Below are 27,985 nucleotides of genomic sequence, written 5' to 3'. Positions count from 1 at the left end.
CTATGAATGTCAGTCTTCTACGGGGAGATCAGTGGACAGCACTGAGGAACGGACGGACGGACGGATGCAGCACCTCTAAAGTGCTTTTTCTTCTTTCCCATGTGTTCTAGCCCAGCCCCCAAACCTCACCTCACAGAGAGGCCATTCACTCACTACAGCATCACAGAGAGCCTCTCTTTAGAACTGCACACTGGAGGGCCACCCTTTCCCTACAGAGTGGTTAGCTCTTGGCGCATTCTCCCCGAATCTGTAGGCCTGAAAACCCAATGTGTCCTCTTCCATGGGCTCCCCGAAGGAGTAAAGGGTGACTGATGACAAGGCGTTGGATTCTCGTTTGGGGGCCTTGGGCTGGGGAGGGACATATGGGGTGTGGGGAGGGGAAGATTCCGGGATCCGCTGTGATGTCAGCAGCATGGAGGGAACAAGCTGGGACCTGGGGTGAGCAGTTGGAGTCTGTTGGAGGGCGGTTGGTCAACCCCGACCCGAGGGAGTTGAGTGTTGGGAGACCCCACTGGTGGTGTGTTGCCTTTCTCTCTGGGGAGGAGGAAAGGAGTCTAAGTATTTGAGCAAAGCCACATTCCTGGAGAAGTCTGTATACTGATGCCAAACCCAAGGGCTCAGCTGCCGCTGAGGCCCAGGCCCATGCCCTCTGAGCTGTTGGCTAGTGAGGCCTTGCTGCTGCAGCCTGCAACCCTGGCATGGCAAAATTATATGGTGTGTGTGTGTGTGTGTGTGTGTGTGTGTGTTACGTGCACATAGATTCCCATGTGAATTCCCCAGTATGGGAGAGTGATGGGAGCAGGAGTCTATTTAGAGGTTCCTCATCATTCTCATTGCCCCAAGAGGTTGGGAGGTAACAAAAGTAAAACCAACCGCCAAACTGGTTGCATCAAAACGTGTCAGAAGGGAGCTTGGAGAGAGGCAGGGTTGAGGGCAATGCGAGAAGCTTGCGGATGTGCTCTGTATTTTGCAGCCTCGAAAGCCCCATCATCCCCACTGCTGACCCCAACAAGGGCCGCACAGTAAAGGTCTCTTTGCCTTTTAAGGTGAGGACCTGGCGCTTTACCACGGCTCCCTTTGATTTGCTTGCTCTGGTTGTCCGAGGAGCAGTTATTTACCTGTGAGAAGCAGCCTCAGCAGTGAAAGGCTGGCATGAAATTCACCCAGGAGGTTGCTTGCTCCTTTCCGGGCCACTCTCAGTTGCCCTGGTGTTTGTTCGGAGACTAGCAGAGCGGAGCAGAGATGGGCTAGAGCGGTGTGTGTGTGGGGGGGGGTCAGGGCTGAGATGAGCCAGCTGGTGGAGGGACTGCCGCGTCTTTTGAGTGTCTGGGGAGAGTACACAGTAAGGGAAAAGGGGAAGTGGAAGGAAACATGTCATTTACAGGGACCTGGAGGGAGCATCCAAGGAGCAGAGGCAATGGAGTGACTCCCCAGGGAGTCACAGACACACCAAACTCATCGTTGTTTATTTTTATTTTTATTTTTAATTTACTCCGAGTTGGGTCTCCCGCCAGCCAGCCACACTTTAGCTGGGAGCAAGAACAGGCTAATGCTCCAGGGTTAGTACTTCAGTAATTTTCCTAATTTGCTTGAAAATGATGGGACTGGGATGATTTTCGTTTAAACTGTTTGTTTTGCCCAGTTATGTGCAGAGGGACCCACAGGACCGTTGCTGAGCCATGGTGTGTTTGAAGTTTTATATGCACTGACTGTATTTTCACTCGGATCCTCGTGGTGGCGGTTCTCAACCTTCCTGACGCCACGGCCCTTTAATGCAGTTCCTCACGTTGTGGTGACCCCAACCACAAAATCCTTTTCGTTGCTGTTTCATGACTGCAGTTTTGCTACGATTACGAATTGTAATGTAAATATTTGATATGTACCCCCCAAAGGTGTCTCAACACACCAGTTGAGAACCCCTACCGTATAGACTCAGCACTGCTCATCACCGGTCCCCAAGGCTGGAACCCGAGGATGGACCATTCCAACAGGGGCATCCAGTAGGGACAGAACTGTTGTGGGGGAGCTGTCTAAATGTGGAAAATTCTAGACACAATTTACTAACCGTGCTTGCCTCTAATTTTCCTTGTTTCAAAAGAAAATTTGACAGTAAATTGTTAGTGCCCTGCGTCTAGATCTTCAAAGTCCTATTTTGGGGAGCTCCGTGACATTTAGTGTTTTGATGCTTTTTCTCTCCCAGATCTGGAAGTAAGGAGAACAGATGTGTGTAACAAAGTCGAGCTTCCTTTAAATTTTGCAGTAACAAATTATCCTCAAATACACTTATAAATTGATAAAGCTTACATTGGCATCTTAAGGTCAAACCAGCAAGTTTATTTTCTTAGCAAAAACCAAGAAGGAAACAAATGGTTGGTTAAACTGGCCTGTGTGTGGCCCAGTGCCTCCTCACGAGTCCAGTGGCAGCTGCGCTCAGGCCATTCTCGCCGCCTGTGCAGCCTGGTTTGGAGGGACAGCCACCTTACTGTGGCATATGGGCTGTACACAGCCAGCCTGGCACCTTTTTCTTTGTGCAAAAGTGGCTTCCAGGTTGTTTTTTTCTGTTGGTTTCGGTCTGCACTCTATCACAGCAGACTGGACTTAAGACCCCGGGAAGGATGTGGCTAAAACCCCATCTGCCACCATTCTGATTTTGTCTTTTCTGCGTCAGTTTGGTACAGACACGATGTCCACGGTTGCTGAGTTAGAGAGAACCATAAACGGAAACTTTTTAAGGTGGACTGACTTCAGTCCCCTGCCATGTTTCTAGATCTTCCTGCATCACATTTCGACATATTTGAGGGAGTCCTTCGGGTTAATAGTGCATTGCGTTGATGCCACCACGAGTCAGCTCGGGTTACCTAAGTGGAGAAAATGCTTTTGCGGCTAAGATCAAGTTCTACATAGGAAAAGTATTTGTGTATAAGTACAGCCATTGCTGCATTTGGTTTACATCTGCATATGCTCTTTAGGAACTGAGTGACTTTGTGACAAACTCAGCATTTAAGACTGCATTTATTCTTTGTAGCACTCTATATGGGCAGGAGCTAGATTTTAAGAAAAATGTTAACCACAGGATACGTTTCCTAATCCCTGCCGTGTGTGTGTGTGTGTGTGTGTGTGTGTGTGTGTGTGTGTGTGTAGGTGTAGGTTGTCATATTTTAGTTTGTTCAGAGGATTATTCTTTTGATTTGCTAATTATTTAGCAAGCATGTTATTTAGGAAGAACACAGCAGTGACCTCATCACTTACTAAGATGACCTCATCACTTGCTAAGATTGTTCTGTCTACTGAATTGGAGAAGAAAGATAAGAACGGGAAGGAAACAAGTAGGAGGCTGGTAGCCAGCAAGGATGGATGCTGACTTGGGTTCCAGAAGCAGCAGTGGGCTACTTAGAAATGGAATTGTAGATACATTCTAAAGGCATAGTGAGCAGGACTTCCCGATGGCCGGGATAGTGCGTGAAACAAAAGATGCCTATGGAGGCATTCATGTTTTAGCTTACACAACTCCAAGATCAGGTTTTGTGGGAGAAGTGGTGGGGGGGGTTGGATTTGGGGTATTACTATGATATGAATACACATATGCTTTCTCAAACTCACATGTTGAAACATAATCCCCAGGGCAGCAGGCATGAAAATGTGGGGTCTATGGAGGTACAGATCATGAAGACTCCAGTCTCATGAATGGGGTTAACACACGGAAAAGAGGCCCCAGAGAGGCCTACCACAAGAGGATGCATGAGCAGCGATGCTTGAGGAACAGGGACTCTCCAAGGCCAAATCTGATGACGCTTGGCGCCTGGGCTTCTAGGCTTCCAGAACTGTGGCCAGCCAGTTTCATTTGTCCATGAACCTACCCAGCTGTGAAGGCATTCGTGTCTGACTAAGGCAAACATGATAATTAGAATCACTGAGCAGGTCTTTGGCCACACAATGGTTGGAGGTCTGGGTGTTAAAAGTTGATTACAGCAAGCACCGATCTTCCGTCTGATGATCTAATGGATCATGAGCAAGCATTTCACGAGGCCGACGGCATTCATCTTAATGACTGCAACAGTAACGCAGCGATAACACTCTTTCGGATCTGTTCTACTTGCTTATCGCTGTTAACGGCGTAGAAAGCCATCTGTATGATCCATCTCGTTTTCTTGACCAGAAAGAATACAGCCAGACTTCTAGCCATCTGGTTTTTTTTTTTTCATCTTGATCATCAACTTGATGGGATTCAGCACCACCGTAGAAATAAAATCTCTGGTCGTAGTGAGAAAGTCTCTAAATTATGTTAATTGAGGTGGGAAACACACCCTAAGCAGCATCCCTTGCTCTCTGCCTCCAGACCCTGGATGCAGAGGGACCAGCTACCACGCCTTCCCTCCAAGATGGACCATGTCCCTGGGGCTGTAAGCCAAACAGACAAACACAAAATGAAACAAACAAACAAAAAACAACCCTTCACTTCTTAAGTCACTTTCATTTGGTATTTTGCCACTGCAAGGAGAAAGTCACTGAGAGAGAAAACTGGTACCAAGAAGTAGCAACCTTGCTGTGAAAGGCTGCCCACATGGTTCTCTGGAACTGACTTGCACAGGGAGAATGTAGAAGAGTTTGGGGCCATGGGCTAGAGAAGCTTTGGAATTCTGAGCAGAGCTCAAATGGGCCAATGCTGGTAGGAGTTTGGAAGACCAGAAGGCGGAGAGAAATGTAGACAGCGAGGGATTGGGTTATGAGGCCTTGAAGGGAAGCGAAGAGTCCATTGGGAGCTCATCCAGAGCCCGTTCACATTCGGCTCTGGGTAGAGTCTGGCTGCACTGTACCCCGTGAACATTTGTGTTAGGATGGATTTGAAAGTAATGGCGTGAGGTGCTTGGCAGAGCAGCGTCAAGACAGGGTCGTACTCAGGCAGCGGTGTCACAGCTACTACTCACTGCTCTTTCCAGGGCTCCAGCGTGAGAACTGACTGTAGAGCAGGAGCAGTAAGAGCAAAGTAGCAGATGGTGAAGAGAGACGCACACGAGGACATTTAAGGTTTGCAAAGGGGCGCAGGTGACAAAGAACCTGGAACTCTTAAAGAGAGGAGTGATATTAAAGAGAAGCTTGGCACTCCTCACTGCAACAAGGGGAAAGACGTCCCGAGGGCAAGGCCCTACCCACCAAAGGCTTCATCTTGTGGAAGTGAAAATTCGTTTGCAGAGGGGGTCCTAGACAGACACTGTACTGAAGAGGCTCTCTCCCTGCTCAAAACCACAGACGAAACAAGTGTTTCCTTGGGGGTCGGCACACAAAAGGGTCAGTGCAGCCATGGTCCAGCGGGGGCAAGACTCCATCCTGAGATGTCACCAGAGTGCGGCAGTATTGTCCACATAGTTCTGGCTGTGTAACACGAAAGGTGTGGAGTTAAGGGGCACCACGGAGTCTCGCAGCACAGTTCCAGGGAGCTGTTGAGGTGGCCACTCCATGGGAGGTAGGGTCAGAGTCTCTGCAGGAAGGCAAAGGAGCTGTGAAAATGAAGCCCGTGTTACAGTGGAGACCCCAGAGCATTACAGATGCCATGATGTTGAGGAGTACTGTAAGTATGGAGCAGAGCGGGCTAAGAGAGAGGCTGTGTGTCCTACAGGCAGCAGAAACGGGGGAGAGTCACTGTCTAGCAATCCCGTTTGGGACCCAGAAGATTCCATCCTGAGCCTCAGATGGTACCCACGGAACCGAAAGCTTCCTCTCCTCCTGGGTTTTGGTCTTGCTTTGGTCTGGTCTTTCCTTGCTGTGCCCCTTGTCTTTCCCTTTGGAATGAGAGAGTTTGTCACGTGCCACTGAGTGTTAGAAGCTTGTAACTAACTCAAAGTTAAGATACTGCCTTGCGTCTCCATGAGGCATTGGCCTTGGTCCTTCAAAACGTGCTGGGACTGTTAAAGGCAGTGTGGAACTTCGAAGGTGTGCACAGAGGCCACGGGCGTATGCAGGCAGGGAGAGACAAGTTGTGACTCCAGAGTATCGCATTTGGGTGTCCAGTTGATTGTGGGTGGAACTGCAACAGTTAATCCTGATTGTGGACTTGACGGGGTTTGTGGTCACCATGGAAACAAATCTCGACATTTCTATGAGAGATCATGTAGTTTAGGTTAAGTGAAGTGAGAAGACGCCCTGATGTGGGTAGCACCATCCCACATACTGGGGTTCCAGAAGGACTAAGACATGGGCGAGAGACCTGAGAAGCACCTGCTGTTTTCTGCTCCCTGACTGTGGACTGTATCCCTGGGACTGTGGCCCGCCCCCAAATCAATCCTTCACCCTTTAAATTGCTTCTTTTTTTTTTTTTTTTTTTTTTTTTGGTCAGGTATTTTAGCAGCGAGGCAAGGAATACTCCATCTTTTCTGTAATGACCCCTGTTTCAGCAGGGAAACGTAGCAGTAAAGAGAAGGCGTGGAGGAAAAGAGGGACCAAAGCACAAGGCTGACAAGCCAAGCTTAGTCTTTAACGAGCTGATCGCCATTTAAAGGGACAGTCCTGTGGTGGCTGGGGTTGCTGGGTTGTGCTGAAGACTCTGGGCTTTCGAGCCCGGTGCGGTTTGATCAGGGGCTAGCTTTGCACGTCTCTTGATGCCTGGTTTTGAGGAAGTTGTTGGGGGCAGCTCTGGATTTCAGGGTCTGTATTCGAGGGCTGAGGGTAAGACTGGCTCCAGGATCTTGATCACCATCCACGGCCTGCTCACCTCCGCCCGCCATCCCTGTCAATGCCCGTCCTTTCCAAGCCGCACAGGAGAACCGCGGTTCCTTGGATGGTTCGCTGGCTCATCAGATGACCACCAGATCGCACAACGTCATTTCCAATTTGGGCGATGCTAACTAACTAAATAACTTGCTTACTAGGTTGAGAGGGTGTTTGCCCCATGTCTCCATGGTAAAGATGTTTTTTTTTTTTTGTTATTGTTGTTTTGTTTTGTTTTCCTTCCTTGAGAAGAGGAGTGATACTCCGAGACCCCGGGGAATCCCGTATTTCTCAACGTCATGTCCTTTGGTGGGTTTAGCATCCATTCTTTGTGCGGATTGACTTTGGGGCTAGCAAATGACTGTCGTGTTGCGAGCCATACTGATGGCTTCTCGGTACAGGGCTGCACATTTGCACTCCTTTGCTCTGGTTGCAGGCTCACTGTGAGGTCGCCATCCTGCTCAGGGCAGGTTAAGACCTGATGACTGCGCCGCAGGCGTGGATCTTGCCTGTGACAAAAACCATTTTGTCTCTTTGTGCTTCCCAGTGGATGTTGATCCCCTCGGAACGAAGATCACTCGCAGATTTAAACGGGGGAGGTGGTCACTTTTGTGGATTTTTAGTCTCCTTGTGTAAACAGCGTAAAACCCATTGATGGCAGTGCAGCGGTTAGATGACATTCTTGCTTCTAATCAGGCCTACAGTATGTAAGTGGCTCTTTAAAGCTGTTTTTTAAAACATCCTGTGATGAGTTGTTTGAGCTATTCATCCTGTGAGTCCCGAGGATGAGGTGAACTTGACACTGCCTTCTGGCCAAGACTGCAGAGCAGGGCTGGGCTGGATGAGTAATGCTTGTAGCCTTTCAAGCCCTCTGGTGACCGGTCGGTACAGCTGCTGCGGTGGAGCTCGTTCTTGGGGAACCTAGACTTTGGATGTCGGGGAGAAGCTGGGACGGAGAGGTTTGCAGCAGGGCTGTGCAGGGCAAAGCCAGCACCAGACGGTTTCCGCAGCAGTACAAGAAGCAAAACCTTCAGATCTGAGGTTCTTCCTTGAAAGGGAAACAGAGACACACTGGAGATCTGTAGGGAGAGGACTGCAGTCTGTCCTTCGGGTTTGGGAGGTGTGCAAGAAAGAGCCCCCTTGTGCTGGTCACGAGGGCTTGGGGACAGGAAGGCTACAGTGCGATTCCCTTCTCTGCATCACTGCGGGTGGAGGAAGATGCTTGCTATGCCTCCTTCAAGTCACTTCCCTCTCTTCTTCCTTCTCTCCCACTTCAAAAAAAATGCCCTTCTCTTGATTATCTGCTCTTGTGGTCCGGATGAGTAATAACATGAAAAGTATCTGGGAAAGCAGCCCAGCCTCGTTTTCTGCTTTATTTTAATTTAAATATTTTGCTCCTTGAAGGAACCCATGTCATCCTCATGGTTGTAATTGCCCCAGACTTACATACTGGCACAAAGGGAAAGGAGGCAGTGTTCTCGAAATGGGCTAACAGTGAGTACTCAGAAAGTGTGGGGGGAGGAGTTGAGGCCGTGCTCCTCCCTGTTTGCTGTGAACTTACATCATGGTCCAGCTTGATTCATTAAGTGTCTCCAGCCCTGTAACTACAGTGTGACCAGGAGGCAAACATGTGGACTCTGGTCCCTTCTCCTTCAGCTTTCTCCTCTGTACAGCAGGGAGGGGGGGTTGTCATTTTTATAGATTGGGGGGCGGGCGGGAGAATAAATGAGCTGATACTATTATCTCCAGAATGTTCCTGTACATAAGTACCTTCTGCCTCTGCATTCTTTTTGACTCTCTTCTAGACTCCATAAACATCTTAGCTATGTCCCCCATAAATTCAGCATCATACCTTAAGCTCAGATGTATAGAACTGAAAACCCAAATTCTTCAAGTATAGCGTATTGTTCTTTCTTTTTTTAAAAAAATAACCTTTAGTTTGAAACCAAAACTGAAGTAAGATAGACTAGGTGTATTTAAAGCTAACATTTTATATTTTGAGGTGTGTTTTTCCTGATTCTCCAAGTGGAAGACTTTTTTTTTTTTTTTGGTTTTACGAGACAGGGTTTCTCTGTTTTGTTTTGGAGGCTGTCGGTCCATCCTGGCCTCGAACTCACAGAGATCTGCCTGCCTCTGCCTCCCGAGTGCTGGGATTAAAGGCATGCACCACCACCGCCCGGCTAACCACTTCATTTTAAAGGACAGTCTTGACAGCCCCACGTGTACAGAGACGTCCTCTGACCTAAGTGGACACCGTTTTGGTAGACCCCTCCTGGGTTTGTGCAGAGCCCACTGAGGCAAGCTGTACACCATTCACAACACACAGGCAGCTGCTTTTCTGCTTGCTCTAGCCTGGCCCACTTTCTCCTCAGAGCGACCTCAGTTCGTCTGGGAAAGGGCTGTACAGAGAACTTCATTCTTACTCAGGGAAGCCCCGTAGCCAGGTCTGACTATAAGCATCAGACTTCTGCCTCTGTCTATGCTGTGTCAGGCTCCCCGGAGGTAATATGTTGGGGACAGTGTTTATTTAAGGGTATTTGTTTGTGCTGTTTGAACTGCTGAATTGCTGTCTGAGTTACTGAAGTGGCTATCGGGGATATCTAAGAGCTCCTGTGTTTCTTACTTGTGGCATGGAACAGTTGGGGACAGGAGCACACACATGGCCTAGTTCTCTCTCTCTCTGTCTCTCTCTGTCTCTGTCTCCTTTCCCACTCTGTTTAACAGATGAGGAACCATCGATGGGTGTGATTTAAGTGTAGCTTGGTGTACTTGTGTTTGGAATGAAGCCTGAGCCAGTGGGGCCAGAGCTGACTTCATTTCCCAGAAAAATACTCAAACAACGTTTCCCTAATAGAAGGTGCTAGAGAGGATGTTTTCCTTTGTCAACTATAAGAAAAGACGTCTAAAAAAGTGTAGCGCTATAGTTAAGCTGTCCACTTTATTCATTTACTTTTACATAACCTTATGGGCAGAAGACACTTTCTCTCTCTCTCTCTCTCTCTCTCTCTCTCTCTCTCTCTCTCTCTCTCTTCATGTGTGTGTGTGTGTGTAAGAAGTTTATGAAGGTCCATGCTCCCCTCCGACGACTAACCAAGCCTGGACCCTGCTTAGCTTTCAAGATCAGGGGAATAGGGTACCTTCAGTGAATAATGGAGCCTAATTCTGCACAAGCTAATTAAAAAACATAACAGAAGTCCATGCCAGTTAAAATACAGTAGTTTAGAGGAGTGACAGCAAAACAAAAAGGAAAGTTCCAGATTTCGTAATAAGTCTGGCCTTTGGCTCCAGCCCTCCGAGCTCAGCACAGTCCCGACAGCCACCTCTGTCTCTGAGGTCATGCTGTTTCAGCGATGCGTTCCATTTGCAGAGACCTTTATGAGCTGTGTAACCCGTGCGGGTTATGCAGCCTCTGTAGTCTGCAGCTTGCGTTTTGAAAGGGCAAAAATTAATTGCCCTTTCCTCGGAGATGTGAACAGGACCTCTTGGTCTCCACCACACCAGTAAGGCAAGCAGGAAAACAGCCGATGCATGGATGACGGGTGTTGGGACCTCGTGACCACAGTCAGTTTACTGAGGTCTCGCAATATCATCTAACGAGAGGGGGAGGGGCTATGCGGAGGAAGGGGCCCGTCAAACGCAGCACACTGTAGATTCCATGCCACGAGACTGACCCAACTTTGTTACGTCTGAGAATCCATGGGGCATTTTAGCAGGTTGTTGAAGCTGTTTTGGGAACCCATGAGTCACGAAATAGTTTGCATGTACTGAGATCTCTTCTACTTCTGAGATGCTCTATGAAAATAATCCCACCTGCCCCCCCCCATTGCTGTGGACACAGCTTCTCCTTTCTCAGAGATGCTCCTGGAATCCCTCAGGAATCAGCCCCAGGAATCCAGCAGCTAAGCCCCGTTCACTGGGGATGGATCTTGGATGCCTGATTATTTCTTTCTAATTTTATGCAATGATTCAATTTTCTGTTTGTTTTGCTGCTGTTAGTAAAAGGAGGCACTGAATTAAATAAGGCATTCAAAGAACAAACATTAATAATGTATAGACAAGGGCTGGAGAGATGGCTCAGCTGTTAAAGGTAGGCTCACTACCAAAAACATAAGAATGCTTAGAAAAGATTAATATATTGCCACATAAGGCCTGAGGAAAATAGCACGTTGCCATGTGAGAGCTTCCCGAGGAAAGTAGCGCATCACCACGGAGGAGGAAATCACCCATTTTTTTTTTCCTCCCCTTGACTTGGGTTAAGGAGGAGAAATCTGAGATTTGAATTGAACTCAAAAAGCTCGTTTTTCTGTCCTGTAGCTTTCCCCTTGAATTGTTCCAGTTGCTTTCTTCCCATAAACACTTGGGAGGGGGGTGTGGTCTCCCCTCCTTCATCCCACCTCCGTTCTGTCCACATTCACTTATCCCTCATGATTACACAGCACAGGTATGACCACAGCAGGATACAGCCTTGCCTCCCTGGAGGCTGGCGCTCTGGTGCCTTTCTCCTCCTCCTCCTCCTCCCTCTCCTCCTCGTCTCCCACTCCCCTCCCCCTCCCCCATCCCTCTCCCTCCCCCTCCTCCTCCTCCTCCTCCTCGTTTCCCCAGCTCTTGCTTTTGAGGATGGCTCTCCCTGCTTTGCCCGTCTTCAGTGCCGTCCTTCCGTCCTGCAGAGCCGGGATGGGCTCCCCAGGTGTGCAAGACCTCTGATTCCGAAGGCATGACCGCCTGAACTTTCGGTTGCTTGCTAACCCTCTGCCCAGAACTGTAAAGACGACACGGCCACATTCACTTCCGGTTACCGAAATAAAGATGCTCGTAGCGGTCAACTTAAAAAGAGGGAAGGTTTCTTTTGGCTTTCAACCAGGTTTGGAGACGGCTCAGCCACTCCTGCTTCCCCTGGGCTATGGTAAGGCAGCACCGTGGTGGCTGGTTTGTGGGCGTGGCAGAGGACCTGTTGACCTCATGACTGGACACAGATCGAGGTCCTGCACAGTCCTCTTTGGTGGCCAAGTTGCCTCCTGTGACCTTAAACCTCTTAAAGGATCCACCACTTCCCAGCGTCTCCAAGATGCGGCCACTGGAAGGCATCCACATTCGAACATTACAACTCTCTGTAGTGGTCATCTTCCCAGGCCAGCGTGTGCGCCAGGCAAACACAGAGCTGCTTAAGAAAGCTACAGACTGGCCGGGCAGTGGTGGCGCACACCTTTAATCCCAGCACTCGGGAGGCAGAGGCAGGGGGATCTCTGTGAGTTCAAGACCAGCCTGGTCTACAAGAGCTAGTTCCAGGACAGCCTCCAAAGCCACAGAGAAACCCTGTCTCGAAAAACCAAAAATAAAATAAAATAAAATAAAAAACAAAAAGCTGCATACCCTGGATTCACACAGGCTTCATAACAGACAAGCGTGCTTTTATTCAATTGGTGTCTAGAGCTCTGCACATGACGGTGCAGTCTGAAGAAATGGCAAAAGCAAGGTTTCGTTATATTTATTTATTTTTTACTGTCTGGACAAGGAGTGAAATGGTTGACGTGAACTTCAGGCTCAGGTGTTTGCGTCGGTGGCGTGGTGACAAAGGATGGGAGTCACTCTAGTGAGGACTGCTCAGCCGTTCTTCTGCCTTAGGCCTAGCAGAACACGTTTCCTCAGCGAAGGGCTGCCACAGCTCCTGGGGTGGGGCAGCTCACACCCGTCAAGGAGCCAGAAGCATCTCCCGAGATGGTACCCTCCTGACTCCTTCGATAGCCACATTTACAAACCTCCTTCACGGCTGCTTCGGGATGCTACTTCAATAATCAAAGACGCTGGGATGGTCAAGTTCGCTTACAAAACCAACCGCCACAGCTTACCCCCCTCCCCCATGTCAACCAGGTATCCACGCACATCTCGGGAGGCCACGCCCGGTCTCCAAATAAAGACAGCAGCAAAGCCGGTGCTTGTACAGACCACTGTGCAGCTACACAGCCTGCAATCCAGAGTCTGCTGGCCCTGCCCTTGAAAGAGGATGCAGAAGTTCTGGAGATAGGCCCTTTCTCTTGACACCGTGTACTTTAAATACTGGGATGCAAAGCTGAATATTGATAGTCTCACGTCCATGTGATGAGGAGGGAGGCAAACAAAGACACACATACGTGAATCAGACGCGCATACGTGAATCTCTTTATTCCCATCCACACGGGAATGAGAAGTGCTCACCGTAACTACAGTGACCACTGTGTGCCCACATTTCCACAGTCAGTACCGACAGCTCCTGTCTCTCACTATCTGTTCTATATTCTCTCTATCACCAGGCGTCTCAGATGACAATGGCTCTTTGCCTGTAGGGTGACCCAAACCTTTTGCAGGGCGTTAGCAGTCCTGCTGTGGTTGTTAATTGTCAATTTCCCATTGACTTTCATCACGGGGGGGGGTAATCAGGGCACCAGGTGATGTCCTGAGGTTTCTGCCTTCCTGATCTTTCTCTCTTATGTCCTTTGTGTAGATGACAAACAGGTGTCCGGCTTATTCCTTACAGGGATCAAAACAAAATGCAGATCGGCTTTTATTCACTTAGAGGAACAGCACAAGCAAGAGACAGGTATCAGTGGTCCAGACCCCCCAGGGTTTCTGTGTCTCTGGGTAAGAATCAGGTGGGCCAGCTCAGATGGGCAGATAATTATTTGCAGATAAGGCTTTCTAAGCACTAGGGCCCTGCCTGTTTATGGTCCTTTTGGCTGCAAGAAGGGTGAGGGGTTGAAACAGACTGGAGGGTCCTGCCTTGGCTGAGGTTCAGAGGTCACTGAGTGGAAGGCGCCTTTGGACTAGCGATAGAAGTATCTGTGTGGGTATGGTTGGCCTGGAAGCTGGAGACGCCTGAGTCTTCAATGCAGTCAGATCCTTCTAGAAAACGCCAGTATATCAATTCTTTGTATGTGGATGTTGCCCAGGAGGCAAGCTCTGCAGCCTCTTGTGGCTGGATTGGGCCTGGAGCTAGATTTCTCGGGACTCAGGCAAGCCCCTCCTCCTGGCTTAGAAGACCAGTCACCGTAGCCGCCATGGTCGTTATTGGTCCTCAACTTGACTACATCTGGAATTGACTGAAACCCAAGTGTCTGGGAACACCTGTGAGGGATTTTCCTTAATTCCATCATTTGAAATGGGAAAGACTTGCCTTTTACATGGATCCTTTGAGGTACAAAGATCTACTTTTAATCTGGGCTATGCCTGCTGGCAGCCTCCATTAAGGACGTAGTAGAAGAAACCTCATACTCCGCGCCGGGCTTCTCATTTTGGCTGGCAAGTCCTTTCCCTGGTACTGGAGCTTACTTCTCTGGGATCCCAGCATCTCCTCGCTGAGACATCCAGCCTCATGGGCTGAACAGTTACTGAATTCTTGGACTTTCTGTTGCCAGAAAGTCATTGTTGGACTAGCAGGACCACAGCCTGTAAGTCACTCTAATAAATCCTGTGTATATATAGTATAACACAAAATTTGTGTTTATCATCTATAATGATATGTAATATATAGTATTGTATAATTATATAATAATATACAACATATTTATACAATATTTATTATACAACATACTCATAAATGTTATATAATTATACATTACATCATATATTAAAATTGTAATTATATGTTATGTAATTAAATATAGTTATATAGTATATTGAATATTATGGGATTATCATATATAATATATAACAACATACCATATGTTATATGTAATAAATCCCATACATGGGATTATATAAGTATATATATTATATATGTTTACATATAATAGAATTGAAAGACTCTGTGTGTGTGTGTGTGTGTGTGTGTGTGTGTGTGTGTTCTAGAGAATCCTGACTAATACACTAGCCACTCCAGGAACTCCTATCTTCACCTACTGACTCAGAGACATGGGGCCGGCGGGTCCCCCAGAGGCTGACTGAGAGCTAAAATTTCCAGCTTGATATTGTGTTTCCTGGTAAAATGCTTGTGCTTTGGCTGCTAAGACCTCTCAGTGTCGGAGCAGCGGTTGAAAGGACAGAGGGAGTGGCTTCCTGGTCGTAGGCATAGAGAAGCCATTGCAGATGGCACATCCCCTGCCTCCACTCCTGGGCTTGGCATGTGGCAGGCACAGGTACATTAGGAAGTAATGCCAATGGGAGCAGCCTACGGCAGGCCCTGGACGGATGCTGACTGAAACCACCACAAGCAGTGTGTTTGAAGAAAGGCTTGGCCAACCTCACATGGCTGTAGGAGCCAGCTCTTGGTGGTTGTGGCGGGTGTGGGGGGTGTCCCCCCCTAGCTGCCAACTTGATAGGATCTGGACTCACCTAGCAGACAAGCTCTCAGACACACCTATGAGAGACTGCCAGGGATAGGTTGACTCAAGTGGGAAGGCCCACCCCAATGGTGGGTGGCGCCAATCCCAGGGCTGGGTCCTAGATTTCATACTAAGCAGAAAGCCAGCTGAGCGCATTATTTGTGGATGACTACAGTATGACCAGCTGCCAAAGGCCCCCCGCCACGGGCGACTTCCCTCTTCCCCGCCATGGTAGACTGTACAAAAGCCAAAGCAGGTTCTTATGTTATCACCGCAACAGAAATGTCTAGACAGCAGTGGATATGCTTGGATTTTCCAAAGTTAAATGAGCCACACGTGGCCACGGCCTATGTCTGCAATCCCAGACATAACGGGAAGGCGGGGGCAAAGAGATCACGCGCTCAAGGCCAGCCTGAGCCACGTGGTGTGCCAGAGGGTAAACCGAGGCACGTGAGGCCCCTTCCCTTAAGAAACAGCAGCAACAAAGAGAATTAAGTTGTCTGCCGCGTGAAGCAACATTGGTAAGACATACAATTTGGTACTTCTGTGCATGTGTAATGTTTACACAGGGAAGGAAATAAGATAGTCATTTAATGTGCACGTGTGTGAGTGTATGTGTGTACACCAGGGGTCTTCAGACAGTATCTGGTCCCCGGAAACTGGAGTTGCAGGTGAAACTGGAGTTGCAGGTGATTGTGAGCTGCATGTGCGTGTGGAGAACTGAATCTAGGTCCTCTGCAAGCACAGCAAATACTCTCAATTGCTGAGCCATCTCTCCAGGTCTCACAGGAAGAAAGCTGGTATAAGCATGAATTTGTATGTGTGTGTGTGTGTGTGTATGTGTGCGCGTGCACGCGTGTGCATGTGTGCAAGTGCGTGTGGTACAGAGTTGGCATTTGAAGAGGATAACTAAGGAGAAGTTGTATAAGAGATGAGAAGTTCATAGCAGTTCATCTATACTTGTCACAATTACGAGATAAGTTAGTAAAAATCCCCAAAGAGTAAAAGTCAGACTTTTGTCTGTTCCCACGACTCATGAGCCCAAGTCCCGTGGTATAGGATGATCTGACCTTTGACTTAACTCCAGATTTTGCGATTCTTTCTCAAAAATCTTTTGTTGAAATTACACTTTAAAAATCCGTGCTTTTACGTTATCTTAGGAAAACATGCTTAATTTCGGATACGGTCCCACAAGTATCATGTTTACAGTGACTCTTTTGCATACGTATGGAGTCTTCCCCACACACTTTTTAATTCCCCCTTTTAGTTAAATTATCTTCACATTACTGAATTAACCCCTTTTTTGCTGCAGTTGACTCACCAGCTGTATTGCATGGCAGTGGGATACCAATTGTGTTCTGTAATGACCAAACGGCACCCACAGAGAAACACGCGGCACCGGCAAAGAGCTGCCCTGCAGTGTCAATGACTCATCCCCATACGGAAGAGCATTTATTTGTTGAGCGTATTTTCGAAGCTTATTGAAGTTTCATAAGAGGCCCTGGGAAGCAGCTAGGTGAGGCGTGGTTAGCTGTTACCTATCGGTGTTTGTTGTCTGCTCTCTTGAGGTATGCTTCTTGCTTCCTCAGCTCTAACGGCTAGCCGTACAGGGATGTGGTAGTAGCTGGGAGTTGTGTAGCATGCCAGCGGAAAGTTGGATAACACAAGGATGCCACCAGTGCCACACGTCCCTCAGCTCATGTAGCAAGCAAAGGGAGCCACTGTAACCCTCCACTGTTTGCTTTAAATGTGAGATTACTCTAGGGCTATAGGCCAACAGGATAAATTAGCTCCCAGTCCAAGGAGGACTCAGCAAGCTTGCTCAGCGGAACTCAAAAACACACTTCGTGAACCTTTAAGACCTCAGGAAGAAAAAAAAAAGACAACGTGGCTTTATTGCAAGTTTGAGCATCCTGTCTGTCTTGGCTTTGGGCTCTGCGCTCAGGCCCAGAAGCTGGGAAGGGCCAAGAGGGAGGAGGTTCCTTCCGAGGGCCCTCCCTCAGGCTCTGCAGATGTGTGGACCCCTGCCTTCCTTCCCGATGTGACTGAAATTCTCAGATCCTAACTACCTCCCAAAGACCACAAGCCCACTTCCAAATACGCAATTCCAGGGATTAAGGCCTGAACATGCGGCCTTCAGAGTACACAAGCATTCAGACCAGAGCCACCGTCTTATCAAGGTGTGGTGTGACGGTCCTGTCAGTGTTCAAGGGACACAGCCATTCTCCTTGATATGGGAGATTTAAATTCGACATTTTTGTTCATATAAAGGGCAATGGCAGGTTAAAATCGAAAGCAATGACCAGGTTTCTTTCCTTCCTCCCTCCCTCCCTCCCTCCCTCCCTCCCTCCCTCCCTCCCTCCTTCCCTCCTTCCTTCCTTCCTTCCTTTCTTTCTTGCTTTCTTTCCAGTTTGTCCTCATAGTGTCAACGTGATGGTTCTGGGAGCAAATTAACGTATTTTATCACCCATTTTCCCCAACTTAACGTGCCACGATTGCATACTTCACCATGTTCAAAGTCGATCTTACCGTTTTATTACTCACCGGGTAGTTAGTAATGCCATTCACACAGCTACCCACACTTGGAAACCAGGGCATCCTCTGCTGCCCAGCAGCCAGTCAGTCAGTGAGCCCCACTGTGTGCTCCCAAGCGTCTCTGTGCCAGCATCTCCTGTATCCCTGCCTTTTAAGAAGGTGTTTCTTCAATGCACCCCACTATCCTATAAGGACATTAATTTACCTGAAATTAACCGTCACCAGGAGAGTCAGATGTCGCAGGGATTCAGGGTGAACTTACTAGAGTCGGAGCACAAGGCAACCTGTAACTGGGCCCCTTGGATGACTGACGACATGGGCCCCGTTGCTGCCGCTCATTTAAGCTCCAGAAAGGTGAGGTTGTCTGTGGAACCACACCCGTCCCATGGGCTACCCACACCTGTGTCTTCTCCTGCAGCAAACCCCTCTGGAAACTAAAGCCACTGCATGCATGGAAGACGGCCCATGCCAGGCATCACTTAAGGAAACTGAGTCTGATCTGCCCCTCTCTGTTTCTTTCTCCCGCTCCCTGGTGTTGGCTTCAATGTACTCAGACATTCAGTGACTCCAGGGTTCATCATGGGGCTTGAGATGTGAGTCCACGCTAGACGGGCAGGTGCATATCATTCCCACCGCCATTCCTTCAATCCCGACCCACTGAGGGAAAACAAAATAAAGAAGCTATCTACCCACTGTAGACCAGGCACTGCTCTAGCAGTTTGGAATACATCGGCGAGCAAAAACATTCCACTCTCTTACTTCACTCCGGTCAGTCAGAGGAACCAGAAGAAAGTTAGGTAACAAATATGTAAGTAATGTAGGATATTATATTAGGACGTATGGAGCATACCACCATGGAAACGTTCCAGTGGAACAGCTAGGCTGCACAGAAATTCGTTTTGGTGGGGGCTGGGTTATGGCAAGGTCAAATACTGCATTGCTCCATACCGGCGACATTAGAAACATCTGTCCACACAGATATCTGAAAAAAATGTCATTATGCCAGGCATAGGCATCACCCAGCATGCCTGGGCTGCTGGAGGTCATAGAGGTAGTGAAGGACGGGTCAAATCAGTTTTGTGAACTATCACAAGAACTTCAGCTCTTACCTATGTGGGTTGTTAGAAGGCTTTGAGTGTACAAGTGATGTTGTGATTTGGTAATTTGAGGCCAGACTATAGGTAGCACCGGTTAACCATCAAGGAGCCTATTTCAATGTCAGTGAAAGATGATGACGACTGTGGCCAACATGGAGGTTGTCATCAGGCAGGAAGTAAAATGAGTTCAGGTTCTGAATGGCGTTAACCATTCCGGAATATAGGATTTCCTGATGTTTAGGGAAGTCACAGATAGCTCACTGTCCTCGGTGGTGGGCATCTATCTAGCTGGTCCTCTGTCTTGTGGGTACCCGTCATTCTTTTATCCCCCGGCTCTCTCTCAACTGTATCACTGCGGTCGCTAACTGGCATCAGTAAATTCTCTCCACAGGCAAAAAGATCATTCTGCAATGTCAATCTCCTTTTTAACCACCCCGAGGTTAAATTCTCCGTGTGTTTCCCCCGGCGTGGGTAGATTAAAAGGTCCAAAGTCATACAGAATCCTTAGTGTGCCTCTTGCTTCTGCCCACAGGTTTTTTTTTTCTTTCTCCTCTTCCATTGTTCACGCGATTGCCTCTTGTTTCTGATTTGTTAAAGATCATCAACCCTGGGTCAATAACATGTGCTTCCTTTTGTGTGGGATGTCCTTCACATCTTGTCTGTTAGCGCGTTACCAGGCCGGTCTGCGTGCTCCTTGGTCTGGGAGCCTTCTCTTGCCCTGATTTGACCTCTTCCCTACTCTGACACTTCTGCTGCTTTTCCCCTGTGGTCGTGGTACACGCCTCCCCCCCCCCCCCCTGTTTCCTAGCTGCTTCTGGTCTACCTCTGAGCCTGCTGTGAACACACAGGACAGGGGCCGTGGTAGTATTTCTCCAGGCATCCAGCACGAACTCAGCACATGCGCTTGGCACCTTAGGCAGAAGTGGATGCAAACCCATCCTAGGTAGATTTGTGTTGTTTTGGTTAAGGTGCACTTGGTTCCCGTTGTCCGGAGAATCTGGGTCTTAGCGGGCACGAGAGAGGATCGTGAGATGGAGCGTGCTTTTGGGTTCTTCCCAGGAAGGGATAAATGGAAGATGCAAGGGTGTCTACTGCCATTGAAGAGATGGCTTTAAATTTTACAGCATGAAGGTAAAAAGTAGTTCTTAAAAGTAGTTCTTTAAGTCGCATCTTAAAAGGATGCCACAGGCTGTCTGAGCACTGACCAGTCCAGGCTACCTGGCAGGGGCTTTGACCCAATCCATCTCTCCTGTGCCCAGGCTCACCCGAGGGAATGGAGGCAAGAGAAGCTTCAGAGAGACCACAGGCAGCAGGAAGAGCTTACTGGATGCCTTTGTCTGTAAGTGTCTTAGTTAGGGTCTCTGTTGCTGCGGAGAGACCCTATGGCCACCGCAACTCTTATAAAGGAAAAGCATTAAAGCGATGGCGGATTACATTTTCAGAGGTTTTATCGTCACGGTGAGACGTGGTGACGTGCAGGCACACTTGCCGTTCTGTTCCCGGTGATACAAGCACTCGGGTTCTAGAACTGCCATGCATATGGGGAGAATGGATTTCTCTGTGCGACACCTACACGGATAGCTTGAGGGGAATTAGGGTCTGGTTCTCGCTCTGTTTAGCTGATCTGAGCCAGAGGAAACATAGAAAGTCCAAAAAGGATGCCGAAGTCCCACAGACTTGGGACAGACAGACGGAAGGCAGCCCTTAGTAGAGATGTAACGGCAAGGTGGGCTGGAGGACAGCTGTAATATGCAGCTCGGGAGGAGAAGGGAGACGGGATGCAGAAGAGGAGGCGGTGAGGACCAGAATGCAGTGATGCTGAGGGCTACCTAGGCGTTACCTGGTTTTGTCTGTCTGCTCTATTGGTTTTGCTCTGCTTAGGAGCTAATGGCGGAGATACAGACATCACCCACCCACCGAGGTGCTGCAGTTAAAGAGAGGGACTTGGAAGGAAAAGAACGTAGGATGGGGATAGACAAGAGAAACTCTCCGCATTTAGCAGATGAGTGGAGGACCTAAGGCAGCAAAAGAAACTGAGAAGATGCATTCAATTAGACGGGATGCAAACTATCAATTTGCTAAAGCTTGCTTCATTAAAAAAAAAAAAAAAAAACCTAAACTGTTTCGATGCCACACGCTACTGCTGGCAGATGCCTGCTGTATCCAAAACTCTATGCTATTCTGGAAGGCTTGGCTTTTGTTTAAAAGAATGGGAGACGTCTATTCCCATGAAGCTTCATTTTGTTTTCCTCGGCAGAGTTGGTCTGCGGGAGAGTGGATTTGCGTTGGGAAAATGGGTTGGTTAAAAGCGTCTACTTCACTGATTTTGAATGGAGGAGTAAATGTCAAGAAAATGGGAAGTTTGGTGGGAACACCGCACGTCTGACATTGCTGCGACCAGTAAGGGTGGGGGTGGGGGGGGTGGCTATGTGAAGAATGACTCACTCTTCAAGCTGCTATGCAGCTTAGGAATTAGGGGAATTTTGGTTCATTCGAACATGTGAGCGGCTTCAGTCCCTTTCAGCCGTGGGGCTGAAATCGTAGGGTGATGACTAAGGAACTAATTAGGATTAATTATATGTATTATAGACACAAGCAAATGTATCAAAGTAAGCACTGGAAAATGCTTGGTTAGGTACTAAATGGGAAAAACAGGATATGATGGGTTTTCTGGGTTGGAGGGAAGCATTCTTGTCAAAGGTGTCCTTGTGGGATTCATGGAAATGAGAGTGTATTTGAAATCCGAGTAGGGAGTTTAAAGGCCTGAGATACAGAGCCAGCAGTAATTGAGTGATCCAGGCAGAGAGAGAGAGAGGGATCAGTCCCGGAGGGAGCTAGCTGAGAGGCAGAAAAAAAGTGGGTAGAGGTTCAGAGAAAAGTTGAAGTGGAAAACGAAGCATCTTTCTCAGGAAACCGAAGGTCGCAGGTCGGCAGGTAACGATGTGTCTGAGCACTCGGGAGCAGTGGGGCACAGGGGTCAGGGTGGGGAGTCGTCCGCGGGGAGCGGAGAAGTTGGCAGGACTGTGTTTCTCTCACATAGAGGACTGGACTGGCTGGGTTGGGTTTACACCAGGCCTCCTGCGGCGCTCCCTGAAGTGCCTCTGCCTCCTTTGCAGAGGCTTTCAAACCCAGGGAGGTAAAGTTCATTCACATCAGGGAGAAAGGAGGTAAAGGGCGGGGAGTGGTGGTAAATTACGCAGAGCGAAGACTGAGTAGTGAGGAAAGGAAGAGCAGGGTAAGGGCAGGAAGCGTCTGGGTGCAAATTAACAGTGTTTGTCCGGATTTAAGGCATAAGCGCGAAGGAATAACACATGGTGGGTCCAGTGTGATATTAGTGACCTCCGTGAGCAGCACGAGAGGATTACAGTGTGGGTGTGAGGTCAGACACGGAGAGGGAGAGTCGAGGTGGTTTGTGGCCCGTGGTATGTAATATAACCAACTTGCATGTGTTGTTCTTATTAGTTCCTTATGGGAAGCACAGTGTGAGCTAACAAAAGTAGAGTTACCCAGAGTGGTGAGTGTGCTGAGCTTCGGAGCTCGCTGTCACTTAACAAGATGTTTTCCTTTAAATACCTAACGTTTGCTTTAATGCTGTCCTGGTGGCAGAGGCCTGTGTAACCCTAGCAGCTCAAGAGGTTCAGGCGTGAGGGTCACAAGTTCAAGGCCTCCTGCCTAGGTTATGGACCGGAAGGCTCGAGGAAACCTTATCACAAAAAAAGTGAAGGAAAGGGGGGGGTGGTGTAGGGATGGGTGGGGTACTTGGCTAGCCCTGGAATCCCACCCTGCTTTCCCTTCCCCTGAAAAAGATTGATTAAAAGTCATTTGTAAAACAAGTGAATTTAAAATGCTTATTTTACTATTTATTTGTTATTATTTATATATTTGGACCCCTTTCAGGAACCCGTTTTTTAGGCTTCCTCAGTGCTATTTTGGGTGGTGTGACTGTCGGAGACCCATCTGACCCAGTGTGACCCCGCCCCTTCCCCTATAGTTTAGAGGTGTGGGCACCCGGCAGGTTTGGTAAAAGTGATCTGAATCCCGTTTTCGCCCCCAGAAGAGCCTTTTCAACGAAGCTAACATAAGCTACATGTAGTTTCCTGACTGCCAGGTCACTCCTCAGGCAAAAGCCCTCCTAAGGCTGGAGTCTTTGTCGAGAGCAGGGACTTTCACCACAATTAGTGAAATGCGCAGGGACAGTCGGACTTACTGAGCTGCTCCGGTGGTGCATAGCTTTGGCTCACGCATGCACACACGCATGCACCCCTGCAGGAACACACCTTCCTTCCCCCAGGGCTCTTGCGGCAATTGTTGGAAGCACCAGACATCATCAGCCGATAAGATTAGAAGATTAGAAGCGCGTGGTGCATTGCCATGAGCAGGGTCCCTCCTGGCCTGCTGACGCACACAGTCCTCCCCTGATGTCAAAGGGCTGATAAAGTAGCTGCCTGGCTCTGCTCCCGATCCCGAGTGTGGTGCCAGAGAAGAGGTTATGTCTCAAAGGCAGCACAGCTGCTGGGGCGCTTTTTTATTTATTTATTTATTTATTTTGTATTTTTTTGTATCACTCTTGACTAGGGCAGAGCGCTGTCTGTTTAAATGTTCAAGTATTGTTTGTGAATGATTTGGCAGAAGCAGTGTTAGCAAAGGTATGTCTAACCCAGTACACGTTCTGTGGTGTGTGCCCACCCCCACCCCCCCCCACCTGTAAGGCTCACATTGTGTGTGTTTTATGTAAGGGTGAGTCATGGATGGATGACCAGGATGGTCTGTAAGTTCTCATGAAAAGAAATGGTTACACCCTGGCATTTACCCTCCCGTTTTTCTGAATTTGGTGACAGGGAGGGTGGAGGGGGAGGGGGAGGGGGAGGGAGGAGGAGGTTGGGGGGCGGGGAGGCATGAACTAGTCTAGAGCAGCCTCACTTCATCTGCGATTGACCCCCACCCCCCAGGACAGTATGCTCACCTACTTTCACACTGAAGGATCCCCCAGACAGACCTGTCACCACTGGGGGCGACGTGCTGGGTCTTAAGCCGAACTGACAAGAGTTTTCTAAAAACAACAACAAAAAGAGCTCCGCATGAAAATATGATCTCCAGCCACACTGTCACGATGATAGTGATGTCTGAGCAGGGTGCCATCGTGTGATCACCCGTGTGGCCATCCGAAGGCCTCATTCTGACAGCCGCGCGCCTGTTACTTGACAGCTGCCGTGTTGGTGGAAGCTGGCTTGCACGGGGTCCATTTAGGACGGGGGGGGGGGGGGATTAATCTGGAAACCACTTGACACGTTAGGTACTGACGTTATCAGTGGCTCGTTACCTCAGCTCAGCTGGGTGGTGTTTGCTAAGCTCTTCATCGCCCTCAAAACACTGACATGGAAACACTCACTAGTGGAACACAGCTGTCACCGAGAATTGACGACTGCGGTATCAGGCACACAAATCCACATACCTACTCAGGGACACGGAGGCCAGTGAAATGTGTCTTTGGAGAAGGACAAGGTGGCAGTGTTAAATGTCCTTTTTTTGTTTGTTTTGTTTTTTAAAGGAACACCCCAGAAATTTGTTCTGGGCATGAAGAAACGTCACTGACTTGGCAAGAGCTACTTTTAAGGTGTGGGCCTTCCATCAAGGCCACTTTCGTGAGCAATATGGTGGTAGGTCTCTATTAACTAAACACAGATTAGTTTTTAATGCTGGTTTTAGTAACTGCTGACATTGACTGGCAACTGTGTTAGTCAGTTTTCATCTATGGTACTTAAGCCTTAAAAGCAGCCACGTTGAGAGCCAGAGAGACGGCTCCGTGCATGGGAGCCCTGGCTGTTCTTCCCGAGGACCCAGGTTTGGTTCCCAGCGCCTATCTGCGGGCTCGCGGCCATCTGTAACTCCAGTTCCAGGCCATCAGTTACGTGTTTATATCTCTCGGATGAGGAATTCAGGATACGGGAACGGTGGGTGACCCCGCCCCCCAGCATCCGTCTTCACACTTAGAATCTTAGAATTTCACGCTGGGTACGGCCTGGCGCTACAGCCCAGAGAGGGTTCACTTAGCCATCTTTGACTGGTTACGAAGACTGAACTCGGGTTTCAGAGTTGGATGGGTGATACAGAGAGACTTGGAGGGAAGTCCCGAGGTGCCGTGTGTCCATTTAGGTCTCAGCAGAGATCCAGCGAATGAGATTCCTGGAAAATGAGGTGCTCCTGCTAGCTCCTGGTTTCATTCATCGGTTCCTCCACCCCGAGACACTGACGCATGGTGGCTGTGGAGTGGAGAAGTTCCTTCTCACTATATTTGCGTTCTGTGTTTGCAGACTTGCTGAGTCACTTAAATACACTTGCAACCTGAGAATAGATCCTTGCTGCCGTTCCCCCCCCCCCGTGGTCATTTATAGATACGTGCGTTCGGAGTGTGTGAGGATTGGCTGAGGAAGCGCGTCCCAGGGAAAAGCCACTGCTTCTGGTGGGGGCCGTGGTTCTGTCTGCTGGTTCAGAACGTGGCTCTGACTAGCTGAGGATGCCCAGGCTCTGGAGGAAGAACGTGAATGACAGACCAGTCTCTGCTTTCAAAGACTGTGCCTATGGGGGACAGACCCAGCTCAGTGATTAAGGAACCCATGTGCCATCGGCCCCCATGTAACAATGTTCTCCCAGCAGGCCCTGAAGAGTCCCCTCTGTTGTGACACATGCCAGCAACTACCTTTTTCGAAGCACATGCCCACAGTTCTAATGTTTGAGAGACCGAGGCAGGAGGTCTCGAGCCGTGGCCAGTCTGAGCTACCTAGGGAATCCTCTTAATAAAGAAAACAGCAGCAAAATATCATTTTTTTCTGAAATCCATTCGCATTTGAAAACGTTGCTTTTGAGAACGCCATCCTGTTAAAGAGATGTAAGGTAGTGGCGTGGCGTGCTGACCTTAGGGCGACGCTGTTTGGGAACACTTGGTTATGTGAGCTGCCCAGACTCTGTTTCCTAATCGTTTGTTTGTTTCTGAGTGGCTGGAGCTGTTTTCAGGCAGGAAGAGTGCTGCAGCCTCATATTTGGGTGGTCAGAGTCGGGCCAGCTTGGAGATTAAGCGATGGTGCCTCACACGAGGACCAGAGTTCAGATTCCCAGCACCCAGAGGAATACCCGGCAGGCATGGCTGCCTACCCATTCTCCCAAACGCCAGCCGGGGAGATGAAGGGCGGCCTGGCTAGCCAACTGAATTGGCAAGCTCTGGGTTCAAGGGTGGGACTCCCGGCCTCCACGGGCACACACACGCACACACACATGCAGCTACCCTCTCATACCAATGTGCCTGCACACGTTTGCAGACACGTGTGCACAGTCGCACACCACAGACTTAGTTTTTTTTTTTCCTAAGTTAATATTGTCTTTTAAAGAAACTTAAGGAGTTAGCCTGATTTTCCGCAAGAGGCAGATTAGCTATGTTGTATTTCCTGGAGTCCTGACACCCAGTACTTTAGCATGGAACTCTCTGGAGACAAGGCCTCTGAAGAGAGATGGGTGAGTTCAGGAGGTGAGTCTTCTATCTAGTCTGAGAGTATTCTAAAGTTCACGATCCTTTTTGAGATAGATCCTGCCATCATCTCCGGCTGCCCTGGAGCTAACTATACAGACCAGGCTGGCCTTGAACTCACAGAGAGCCCCATCTGCCTCTGCCCCTGGAGTACAGGGATCAAAGGTGTGCCCCTCCTTCACACCTGCTCTAACTTCTCCCGGCTTCTCTTTTGTTTTAAGCGGGTCATTTATGACTGAAATTTCAGTCACCCTGAAAGAAGTCTTTACAGTTGTCTCCCCATCTCCAGAAAACAAAACCTCTCCCCGCCCCCCTCCCTTATTTGTTTCCCTTCTGCTCAAACAGCAAAAAGTGAGGCGGGTGCTTTCACACAGCTATTCGCAGCTTTTACCTCCCTGGTCCTTCAGAGTGTTAATCATAGTGCCCCCTGCCCTGACCTCAGCACCCACACAGGGAAGGGAAGGGAAACCAGCAGGAGAGCACCCTCGCTTGTTTGAAGCCAGCGTTGGGGGCCAGCCCAGCCGGGGCAGTCTACAGACAGGGGCCTGAGTGTGGGGGGGGGGCATCATCCCAGAGGTGGCAGAGGGTTGACGCGGGCTTCCAGAGTTAGTAGGGGACTGTGGGAGGCACAGGTCAGTGTGCAGCTTCAGGAGTGCTGCGAGCAGAGACCATGGTGCTGAGCACGTGCCTGCGCCTCGCCATCTCTGGAGTAAAGCCAGGGGCATGTCTGCTGCCCGCACCGGATGACAGGGGCATGCCCGAGCGGAGGGCGGCACTGGTGATCAGGCCACAGCTGTGAGGCCTGGGATGGGGTCTGGCTCCACCTCCTCAGAAGAAACCCCTTCTCCCCTGCTTCTCCCCTGCAGCCTGACTTGCCACCATCCTGTTAGCTTGTGGCGTCAGCTAGAGGACTTGATGAGGGGCCGCCCTCTTGTCCTCTTTGTGCAGGTGTCAAAGGGGCTGCTAAATAAAACCTACCATATGCTGAATGGACTTCCTTTAGATGGCTTACAGATTTGATTCTGTGTTTACGGTGAGCGTGTTGTCACATTCTTTTAAAATACAAGGATTTTTTTTTTTAAACCACAGCACATAGTTGCTGTCAGGCAGTTCAGAACGTTTGCCTCCTGGTTTTGGCTTGCTGGGCCATGCACACCCCATTCTGTTTGGGAAGAGCCCAGTGTCTTTGGACTGAAGTGTAAACCTGAAGGTGGTTCTCGCCCAACACACATTGCTGTTAGTCATCCGACGCAATTTTTGTTTTGTCTGGTTTTCAAAAGCAGCTGCTCCTCGGGGACAAAAGTCAGAGCCCGTGGAGTGGAAGATGCCACTCACTGTTTAGGGCAGGAGAGTGGGGTGGACCGAGCTCCCCACAAAAAGAGACGTGCTTAATGTCCTGAATGCAGACCCTGTGAGCGTCGCCCTGTTTGGAAAAGGACCTCCCTGGAAGTTGTGGTCTTCAGCTGGGATCATCCAAGAGCAGCAGCAGGCTGTGCCTCAGGGGAGCAGGCTGTGGCTGCAGAGAAAAGGTGAAAGTTTTGACCCACAACTGAATTCCCCCTCCGAGCCCCCATCACTGTGAGAAAATGACTCCCACTGTTTTCAGCTGGGCAGTGAACGGTAATCTGTTACAGCAACCCAGGGAAGGGAGAGTCATTGCTCAGTCTGAACCCCTGCTGTGCTGAGCCTGCAAACCTAGGCTAGACTCACACACACCTAGGTTCTACCAATGACTGCCCCATAGTATTCTTGGGCAGATCACTTTGTGATGGAAAACTTGTGTGAAGACTCTCATCAGGAAAGGGGATTAGAGTAACTGACCTATCTACCTTCAGGGA

The 27,985-nt window shown here is 49.1% G+C and overlaps 1 protein-coding gene across 5 annotated transcripts in view; it reads left to right on the top strand.

The window, feature by feature from the left end:
• The window catches only part of Pde10a (phosphodiesterase 10A), a 399,000-nt gene that overhangs the window by 269,781 nt on the left and 101,234 nt on the right, over positions 1 to 27,985 (top strand). The window contains exon 1 of one of the 5 annotated variants that reach the window (XM_040758217.1): positions 411 to 438. The exons of the other annotated variants lie outside the window; for them this stretch is intronic. The gene's annotated coding sequence lies outside the window, so the exon portion shown is untranslated. Of the gene's footprint in view, positions 1 to 410; positions 439 to 27,985 lie in introns of those variants that run through there. 5 annotated transcript variants of the gene reach the window in all.

Source organism: Mesocricetus auratus, unplaced genomic scaffold, assembly GCF_017639785.1.
Source record: "Mesocricetus auratus isolate SY011 unplaced genomic scaffold, BCM_Maur_2.0 Super-Scaffold_100018, whole genome shotgun sequence".
Taxonomy (NCBI): Eukaryota; Metazoa; Chordata; class Mammalia; order Rodentia; family Cricetidae; genus Mesocricetus; species Mesocricetus auratus.
Note: the sequence above shows the minus strand (reverse complement) of the source record. Positions and strands in the feature narration are given on the sequence as shown.